This window comes from Equus quagga, chromosome 12, assembly GCF_021613505.1.
Source record: "Equus quagga isolate Etosha38 chromosome 12, UCLA_HA_Equagga_1.0, whole genome shotgun sequence".
Lineage (NCBI taxonomy): Eukaryota > Metazoa > Chordata > Mammalia > Perissodactyla > Equidae > Equus > Equus quagga.
Genome location: NC_060278.1, coordinates 87,973,869 through 87,984,919, shown reverse-complemented (window position 1 = coordinate 87,984,919; position 11,051 = coordinate 87,973,869).

Here is an 11,051-nt window from a genome sequence, read left to right as displayed (position 1 = left end):
TTTCCCTCATTGTAGTCATAATGATACTCTTCAAACAAAAGTCAGATCATGTCACTCCTCTTCTCAAAAGTCTCCTATGGCTTCCCCTCTCACTCAGAATAAAAATCAATGTAGTTATAATTGGCCTGCAAGGCCCTACATGGCTTTCCTCCTGCTACTTCTCTCCCCTTTGCCCACACCACTCCAGATAAACTGGCCTCCTTGTTGTTCATCAGATAAACCAAGCTGACTCCTCAGGTCTTTTGCACTGTTCTGTCTGCTTAGATTAGACTGTTCTGCCCATAGCCTCTCATAGCTCATCCTTTCACTTCCTTCAGCAATCTGCTCCACTGTCATCTTATTTAGAGGCCTCCCCTGACTGTGCTGCATAAAACAGCATCTCACCAACCCCTGCACTCATTATCCCTTTATTTTTATCCCTCACCTCCTTTATTTTTCTACCTTGAACTTATTATCACTGACATTTTAAAAAATTTACTTGATTATTATCTGTCTCTTGCAGTAGACAGTAAGTTCTCTGAGTACAGAGACATTGTGTTTTTCACTGCTATATTTACAGCTCCCCAAATGGTACCTGAACCATAGTAGACACTCAATAAATATTTTTTGAATAAATGCGTGATAAGTTAACAAATTGTGGTAAGTCCAGAAGAACAATACCGGGATGCTGAAAAGACATTACATAAGGAACTTGAGATATTTAACTTAGTGAAAAGATTTGAGGGAACAGGATCACTGTCTTCAAAAATAGGCAGGGCTATCACATGTGATTTTGGAGGTAAGAACTTGACCCTGACGTGCTTGAATACCTCCAGTAATGGGGAGTTCACTACTTTTTGAAGCAGCCAGCTCCATCATTGGATTGCTCTGTTAGACAGTTATATTGAACTAACACTTATTTTTCTGTGACTTCTTATTCATTAATCTTTTCTCGAGAGTTCCAGACCAAATCTCATCCCCTTTCCACCTGTAACTGGGTGAAATGAGACACCACGGGGTATGCTTAAGGAAATCAAAAAACAAAAAACCCCGACAGGAATTTTGTTTTGCAGAAAGGAATACACATGCTGAAAAATTGCAGGCTTGAAAAAATAAAGGATTTTGCTTTTGTTTGTTTTGGCGGGAAGGGGCTGCGAGGCTGTGAGAGGAAAGAGAAAGAAGAGAGATGAGTTGATGGCTAGGGAGAGGAGTCTTAGGGAAAAGAATAGAAATATGTAAAGGAGAATTTGATTAAGTTTCTGCTGTGTAGGGGTATGATGAACTGTTTACCAGGCTCTCCACTAAGTAATCAGGAAAATATCCCTGCATTGTAGAATTGGATCTCTCTGGGGGCTATGGAGAAGCCTGGAGTATGGTGAGCATGGAGCAAGGCTCAGGCTGCTCCGGAGAGGCCTCTCACATGCAGAGACTCATGCACCAGTCCTTCGGGTATAAGAAGGGATGTTGGAGGAAGTAGAGTTTTGATTTCTGCACACTGGAAATGAGAATAATAACATCTTCCAGGAAATGAGAATAATAATATCTGCCCTTCTTTCCTAATTAATTTGTTGGGTGGATCAACAACATTTTTAATGAGATAATAGAATAAAAGTGTTTCTGTAACTATAAAGTTTTGTATATAAAAGTGAGGAGTTATTATTAATAAAGTAAGCTGAAGATTGGCTGAAATAACTTCCTTTATCAAAAATCTTCAATTCATTCATTCAGGCAGCCACTTGTTGTCTATCTTCTAATTCCCTGGCACTGTCCTAGATACTAAGGATACAAAGATGAGCAAGGGTATTATTTCCCTAGAGGAGGAAATAGTTAACTACTGCTTATAGAATTAGGTATTACTTCCTAGCATGGCATTCTTAATCTGATACCCAAATGTCTCAATTTTATCTCCCGTCACATTTCCTTACATAAGCTATGTTTGCAGCAGCCACATCAGACTATTTGCCATTCCCCAAACATAAGGTGAACTTTCACCCCCTTTGCCTTTGTGCTGCTATGTCAGTACATACTCTACTCATTAGTCATTCACTGAACAAACATGTGTTAGGGTCTTTCTTTGTGTTAGGTATTATGCTGGGTGTCAGGAAAATGTTGATAAATAAGATTTAATTTCTGCCCTCAAAGATCTTAGCCTGAGAAGGGAAAAACATCTTTCCCCCTTCATCTAGTGAAATTCTCTTTCTTCATGAAAAGATATCTGTTTTTTTGTCCCAAAGGGGTTTATTTTCTTTTAACTGAGATAACGTTGGTTTATAACATTACATAAATTTCAGGTGTGCATCATTCATTATATTTCGATTTCTGTGTAGATTGCATCGTGGTCACCACCCAAAACCTAATCCATCGCCACACACAGGTGCCTAATCACCCCCTTCGCCCCCTCCCTCCTCGCTTCCCCTCAAGTAACCATCAATCCAATCTCCGTGTTTGTTTGTTTGTTGTTGTTGTTTTTATCTTCTATTTATGAGTGAGATCATACAGTATTTGACTTTCTCACTCTGCCTCATTTCGCTTAGCATAATACCCTCGAGGTTCATCCATATTGTCACAAATGGCAAGATTTCATCCTTGTTTATGGCCAAGTAGTATTCCATTGTGTATATATACCACATCTTCTTTATACGTTTGTCCCTTGATGGTACCTAGGTTTCTTCCAAGTCTTGGCTATTGTGAATAATGCTGCGATGAACATAGGGGTCCATATGTCTTGACACATTCATGCTTTCATATTCTTTGGATAAATACCCAGTGGTGGATTAACTGGATCATATGGTAGTTCTATTCTTAATTTTCTGAGGAATCTCCATACTGTTTTGCATAGTGGCTGCACCAGTTTGCACTCCCACCAGCAGTGTATGAGTGTTCCCTTTTCTCCATACCCTCTCCAACACTTGCTATTTCTTGTCTTGTTAATTACAGCCATTCTGATGGGTGAGAGTTGATATCTCATTATAGTCTTGATTTCTATTTCCCTAATAATTAGTGATGTTGAACATCGAAAAGATGATATCTATGGCCTCTGTGTAGCTTTCTCTGATCCCTTTCCCTGAGTACATAGCTTATAATTACTTTGGACCTGTTTCATTCCTTCTGTGTTAAAATGAGTTGTTTTGTGTGCCTCTCCCTCTAAACAATGAGCTCCTGGACAGGGATCATATTTTACTTATTTCTGCATCCCTGAGAGCAGTTAGCACAATGCTTTGCATCAAATAGGCCCCAGCAACAGTTGGCTGAATTGGAAGAATGGGGTACAGAAAACTAAACCTCAGACCACCTGGCAGGAGGCATAAAATCAAGACATACATGTTGAACTGAATTAAAAGGCAGGGGAATACGATAAGCCAAGCCACCCAGAAGGAGGCTTTCAGAATATGCTGGGGACTCACTTGTTTAAATTTATTCCAGATTTGTTTATTTTTTGTGTAAACTCCAAATGGGCCTCCAATAGTCCGGCTGTCGGGGGACAGGCCTAAGCCAAACATTCTGAGATTGTGCTGAGATGAAGAATGGGACTTCCAGGACTCTGACAGTTGCCCAAATGCCAGCTGTCTGGACTTAGGAACTTAGAATCCTAGTTATCATAGCTGGAAGGTATCTTAGAAATTATAAACTCCCTTTCAGAGAGGGACACTGACTTATCCAAGGTCACACAGCTATGAACCAATATTCACATGCGTAAGCACAGGCAGATGAACCTTCTATTCACTCTCCACTCTGCATAGAACCTCCTGGAAATGAGAGTAATATCTTCTCCCTAGAAGGTCAAAGTTACTCATGCCACTGTTTTCCTGACTTTTTCCCTCTTCTGCTTTTGAATGTGGACATGAACTTTCAGAAAATCCTTGCAAGTAATCCCATGACCTCTACAACCTATGACTCCTGCCACCTCTCACAGCATGGTGTGGCAGCGATAGCTCAGGATTGGAAGTCAGAGTCCCAAATTCTAGTTCCGGTTCTTATACCAGCTAACTGTGGAACCTCGGCCAAGCCGCTTAGTCTCTCCCAGCTTCAGTTTCATCATCAGTACAAGAGCGTTAAGCTCTAACATTTTATAATTCTACCTCCTTATTCTCTCTGTGGACTTAGAGGAAGATTGATCAGACTGTGGATTGAGAAACACAAAGAGAAAATTAACCTCCCCTCACCTAACTCAGAGGCGCTCTCTCTCTTTTTTTTAAACAATTGTTAACATTTATTGCTGCCCACTGATTTAAGTGGCTATTGCTTTCTTTTTTCATGTTCAAGTTTATTTTATTGTAGCCATTTTGTAACATTTTTATTGAGATATAATTCACAGATGATAAAATTCATCCATTTAAAGTACACAATTCAATGTTTTAAAAAATTTTTTAGAATTGTGCATCTTTTCTCTTTATTGATAGTGTCCTGGAAGCACAAAAGTATTTTATTTTGATGAATGAAGTCCAATTTATCTATTTTTTTTCTTTTGTTGCATGTGCTTTTTTGTATTATATCTAAGAAACCATTGCCTAATCTAAGGCCAATATTTACACCTATGTTTTCTTCTAAGAGTTTTATGGCTATAGATCTTAGATTTAGATCTTTGATACATTTTGAGTTAATTTGTGTGTATAGTGTGAGTTTGGGATTCCACCTTCATGCTTTTGTATGTTGATATCCAGTTGTCCCAGCACCATTTGTTGAAAAGATTGTTCCTTCCCCATTAAATTGTCTTAGCATCCTGTAGAAAACTGACCACAAATGTAAGAGTTTATTTCTGGAGTCTCAGTCCTATTCCATTGATCTATATGTCTGTGCTTATGTCAGTAAAACACTGAATTGATCACTATAGCTTTGTAGTAAGTTTTAAAATCCAAAAGTATGAGTTCTCAAATTTTTTTTTAAGATTTTATTTTTCCTTTTTCTCCCCAAAGTCCCCCAGTACATAGTTGCATATTTTCAGTTATGGGTCCCTCTAGTTGTGACATGTGGGATGCCACCTCAGCATGGCTTGATGAGTGGTGCCATGTCCATGCCCAGGATCCAAACCGGTGAAACCCTGGGCCACTGAAGCAGAGCATGAGGAACTTAACCACTCGGCCACAGGGCCAGCCCCTCAACTTTTTTCCAAAGGTTTTTTGGGAGGTATTCTGGGTCCCTTGTGCTTCCATATGAATTTTAGGATCAGCTTATCAATCTCTGCAAAAAGGGCAGCTGGGATGTTCATGGGGATTGCATTGAATCTGTAGATTAGTTTGGGGAGCATTGCTGTCTTAACGTATTAAGTCTTGGATCAATGAATACAGGATTTTTTCCACTTATTTAGCCCTTCTTTAATTTCTCTCAATAAGGATTTATAGTTTTCAGTGTAAGCATCTTTCACTTCTTTTGTTAAATTTATTTTTTTTTCATGCTATTGTAAATGGAGATCTCTTCTTAATTTCATTATTGGACTGTTTATTGCTAGTGCATAGAAATACAACTGATTTTTATATAGTGATCTTGTATCCTGCAACCTTGCTAAACTTGTTTATTAGCTCTAACAGTTTTTTTGGTAGATTCCTTAGGATTTTCTATATATAAGATCATGTCATTTCTGAATAGATTTACTTCTACTTCCTTCTTTCCAATCCAGATGCCTTTTATTTCTTTTTGTTTCCTCATTGCTCAGGCTGGAATCTATAATATAATGTTGAATAGAAGTAGGAAGGTCAGAAATCCTTGTTTTGTTTCTGATTTTAGGGAGAAAGTTTCAGTCTTTCATAATTAAGTGTATTATTAGCTGGGATTTTATTTTTTTGTATATAACCTTTATCAGGCTGAACAAGTTCCTTCTATTCCTAGTCTGTTGAGTGTTTTTATCAGGACAGGGTGTTGGATTTTATCAAATGCTTTTTCTGTATCTATTGAGATGATTATGTGGATTTTGTCCTTTATTTTATTGATATATTGTATTACATTGATTGATTTTCATATATTGAACCAACTTTGCCTCCCTGGGATAAATCTCACTTGATCATGATGTATAATCCTTTTTATATGTTGCTGGATTCAATTTGCTAGTATTTTGTTGAGGATTTTGAGTCTATATTGTCGGGGAGGAAGACATTTCCTCTACCCACTCTAGGTCCTTCTGGCTGGGATACGAATTAAATTCATATGAGACAGAATAACAGGAGAAAATTATACAAAGCTTTATAACATGTATACGTGGGAGAGACTCAGGAAAACCAAGCAACTCATCAAAATGGTGGAGCTTCTTATCTTAAATACTATCCTCAGCTAAAGGCAAAGGAGGATGTTGAGGGTGGGTGGGGGGAGTCAGTTATGAGAGATCACCAGAAAAGCACAGTAAACAAGAGTAAGGGTATTATGCAGATTTAAGTCTTTGCCTTCCGCATTGATAAGAGTTTTTAGACACAAGGTCATCCCCCCTTCTTCCTGGTACAGAGAGGGAGACACTCTTACAGATGGAGATTTCCCTTATAAATGTAAATATCACTTACAAAGGGTAAGTAAATTCTACATTCCAGAGTTTCTCTCATGTCTGGAGTTTTTAAAAGTAACCAGACCAAAATAATCCTCACGCCAGAGAGACACATTTTGGGGTGGCCAATTCCAATCCCCGACAATATTCACAAGAGATCATTGTAGTTGTCTTGTGATGCTGCTATACGGTAATACTAACTTCATAGAATGACCTGGAAAGCATTCATTCCTCTTCCCTTTTTTGAAAGAGTTTATCAAGAATTGATGTTAATTCTTCTTTAAATGAAGTGGAGTTCACCAGTGAAGTAATTTGGGTCTAGGCTTTTCTTGGTGGGAAGCATTTTTTTTCACTTAAAAATTAAAAAAAAAATTATTTATTTTTTTATTGAGGTTATGATAGTTTACACCCCTTCACCCTTTGTGCGCATCCCCGACTCCTCTTCCCCTGGTAACCACTAATGTGTTCTCTTTGTCCATGTGTTTGTTTATCTTCCACATATGAGTGGAATCATACAGAGTTTGTCTTTCTCTAACTGGCTTATTTTGCTTAACATAATACCCTCGAGGTCCATCCATGTTGTTGTGAATGGGATGATTTTATCATTTTTATGGCTGAGTAGTTAGTATTCCATTGTATGTATATACCATATCTTCTTTATCCAGTCATCGGTCAATGGGCACTTAGGTTGCTTCCATGTGTTGGCTATTGTGAATAAGGCAACAGTGAACATAGGGGTACATGAGTCTCTTTGAATTGCTGGTTTCAAGTTCTTTGGATAGATACCCAGTAGTGGGATGGCTGGGTCATATGGTATTTCTATTTTTAATTTTTTGAGAAATCTCCATACTGTGTTCCATAGTGGCTGCACCAGTTTGCATTTCCACCAGCAGTGTATGAGGGTCCCTTTTTCTCCATACCCTTTCCAACATTTGTTATTTTTTGTCTTGGTTATTAGAGCCATTCTAACGGGTGTAAGGTGATATCTTAGTGTAGTTTTGATTTGCATTTCCCTGATGATCAGTGATGGTGAGCATCTTTTCATGTGCCTATTGGCCATCCATATGTCTTCTTTGGAGAAATGTCTGTTCATATCCCCTGCCCATTTTTTGATCAAGTTGTTTGATTTTTTGTTGTTGAGTTGTGTGAGTTCTTTATATATTATGGAGATTAACCCTTTGTCAGATATATGATTTGCAAATATTTTTTCCCAGTTGGTGGGTTGTCTTTTCATTTCAATCCTGTTTTCTCTTACCTTGTAGAAGCTCTTTAGTCTGATGAAATCCCACTTGTTTATTCTTTCTATTGTTTCCCTTGTCCAAGGAGACATGGTGTCCGAAAAGATCCTTTTAAGACTGATGTCAAAGAGTGTACTGCGTATATTTTCTTCTAGAAGTCTTATGGTTTCAGGTATTGCCTTTAAGTCTTTGATCCATTTTGAGTTTATTTTTGTGAATGGTGTAAGAGAATGGTCTATTTTCATTCTTTTACATGTGTCTGCGGGAAGTTTTAAAATTACTAATTCAATTTCTTTACTTGTTATAGGTCTATTTAGATTTTCTATTTCTTCTGATTTGTGTCTTTCTAGGAATTTGTCCATTTCATCCAAGTTATCTAATTTGTTGGCATACAGTTGTTTATAGTATTCCTTATAATCATTTTTATTTCTGTAATAATTTTTGTAATTTGACCTTCTCTCTTTTTTCTTGATAAGTCTAGCTAAAGTTTTGTCGATTTTGTTGATCTTTTTGAAGAACCAACTTTTGATTTTGATGATTTTCTTTATTGTTTTTCTAGTCTCTATTTCATTTGCCTGCTGTAATCCTTATCACTTCCCTTCTGCTTGATTTACATTTAGATTGCTCCTCTTTTTCTAGCTTCTTTAGGTGGAAAGTTAGGTTACTGGTTTGAGATATTTCTTCTTTTTTAATATAGGCAGTTACAGCTATATATTTTCCCCTATCTCTAACTAATCTAGCTATATCCTATAAGTTTTGATATGTTGTGTTTTTGTTTTCATTCACCTCAAGGGACTTTCTAATTTACCTAGTGATTTTTTTCTTTGACCTATTGTTTATTTAGGAATGTGTTGTTTACACACATATTTGTGAATTTTCCAAATTTCCTCCATTGTTGATTTCTAATTTAATTCTACTGTGGTCAGAGAACATGCCTTAAATGATTTCCTTTTAAGTTACTGAGACTTGTTTCATGGCCTAACATATGATCTGTCCTTGAAAAAGGTGCAGGTGTGCTTAGGAAGCTTATGCATTCTGCTGTTGTTGGATGGAGTGTTCCATAGATGTGTATTAGGTCTAGTTGGTTGATAGTGTTGTTTGAGTCTTCTGTGTCATTATTGATTTTCTGCCATTATCAAAAATGGGCTATTGAAGTCTCCAGCTAGTATTGCTGAATTGCGTATTTCTCTCTTCAATTGTGTCACTTTCGCTTTATGTATTTTTTAGGCTTCATTGTTAGGTCATATAAGTTTATAATTGTTACAGTTTCCTGATGGATTGACCCTTTCCTCATTATAAAATGTCCTTCATTATCTCATAACTCTTTTTGTCTTAAAGTCGAATTTGTCTGATATTTGTTTAGCCACTCCAGCTGTCTTATTGTTTTCCCTTCTTTTTGTTTTTTTGAAAGATTGACCCTGAGTTAACATCTGATACCAATCTTCCTCATTTTGTTTGAGGAAGACTGTCCCTGAGCTAACATCTGTGCCAGTCTTCCTCTGTTTTGTGCGTGGAATGCTGCCACATTATGGCTTGATGAGCAGTGTGTAGGTCTGCACCTGGGATCTGAACCCGCAAACCCTGCGCTGCCAAAGCAGAGCATGCAAACCTAACCACTACGTCACCAGGCCAGCCCTAGCTATTGCTTTTTAATAATAACAATAACCTCTTATACATGTACAGTGCTTTGCAGTGGATAAATTGCTTTCATATCCATTGTCTTTTGTTATCCTTATAACAGCAATATAAAATAAGCAGGCCATAGATTTCTTTTCTCATTTTATAGATGAGAAAACAGAATCAGTGAGGTGAAGTGACTGTACAAATCACACAGCTAGACAATAGCAGAGTCAAAACTACAATTCAGGCCACATTCATTCCTTCAAATGCTAATTCATTTTGTCAAACATATTTGTTGAATACCTACTACTGAACTTAGCATAGGAAGGAGGATGCCTGGGCAATGCCCACAATATTAATTCATTCCAATTATATCAAGCGGCTACTTTGTACTGGTCCTGGATTAGGTGATACAATTTATACCTTTCGAAGAGCTCACATTCCAGAATAGAAGACAGAAATTATTACACTACAAGGTGACAGTGTTCTAATAAGGATTGTAAAACATGCTTTGGGAGTACAGAGGAGAGAATAAATAACTACGTATAGGAGAATCATGGATAGCTTCACAGAGGACATTTGAGCTAGGTTTCAAAAGATGAATAGGAGTTTGCTAGGGAGAGAAAAGAATATGACATGAAATGGCATGACCAGAAAGGACAGGGTATTTTGAGAAAATGATAGTGGTTTGGAGGGGCTAAAAGGTAGATTGAGAGAGGAGGAGGGCAGGGCTGGCCTGGTGGTGCAGCGGTTAAGGGCACACGTTTTGCTTCAGCGGCCCGGGGTTTGCCAGTTCAGATCCCAGGTACAGACATGGCACCACTTGGCAAGCCATGCTGTGGTAGGCATCCCACATATAAAGTAGAGGAAGATGGGCACGGATGTGAGCTCAGGGCCAGGCTTCCTCAGCAAAAAGAGGAGGATTGGCGGCAGATGTTAGCTCAGGGCTAATCATCCTCAAAAAAAAAAAAAAAAAAAGGATGGGGCTGGCCCCGTGGCCAAGTGGTTAAGTTCATGCGCTCCACTGCAGGCGGCCCAGTGTTTCGTTGGTTCGAATCCTGGGCGTGGACATGGCACTGCTCATCAAACCACGCTGAGGCAGTGTCCCACATACCACAACTAGAAGGACCCACAACGAAGAATATACATCTATGTACTGGGTGGCTTTGGGGAGAAAAAGGAAAAAATAAAATCTTTAAAAAAAAAAAGAGAAAAGAGAGGAGGAGGGTACTATAGACTGAATGTTTGTCCCCTCCCCCATTCATATGTTGAAGCCGAATCTCCTATGTGACAGTATCTGGAGGTGCAGCCTTTGGGAGGCAATTAGGTCATGAGAGTAGAACACTCATAAATGGGATTAGGACTCTTCTCAGCAGACACTAAATATGCCAGCACCTTGAACTTGGAATTCCCAGCCTCCAGAACTGTGAGAAATCAATGTTTGTTGTTTAAGCCACCCAGTCTATGATATTTTTGTCATGTCGGCCTGAACGCACTAAGAGGAGTTGAAGATGAAGCTAGAGGAAAGACAGTCTGGCGCTGGATTGTGGAGGGTCTTGAACTCCACAGTAAGGAGTTTGGATTTTGTCCTATGGACAGTGGAAGAACTAATGCCTTCTGAGCAAAAGATTGGCATGTTTTAGAAACAGCATTCTGATGGCAACTAAAAATGAGTAAGATCTGATTCTAGTAGTCAGGTTGGAGCTGGTGAGGGCCTGAACTACCGCAGTGGCAGCACTGATGAAAGG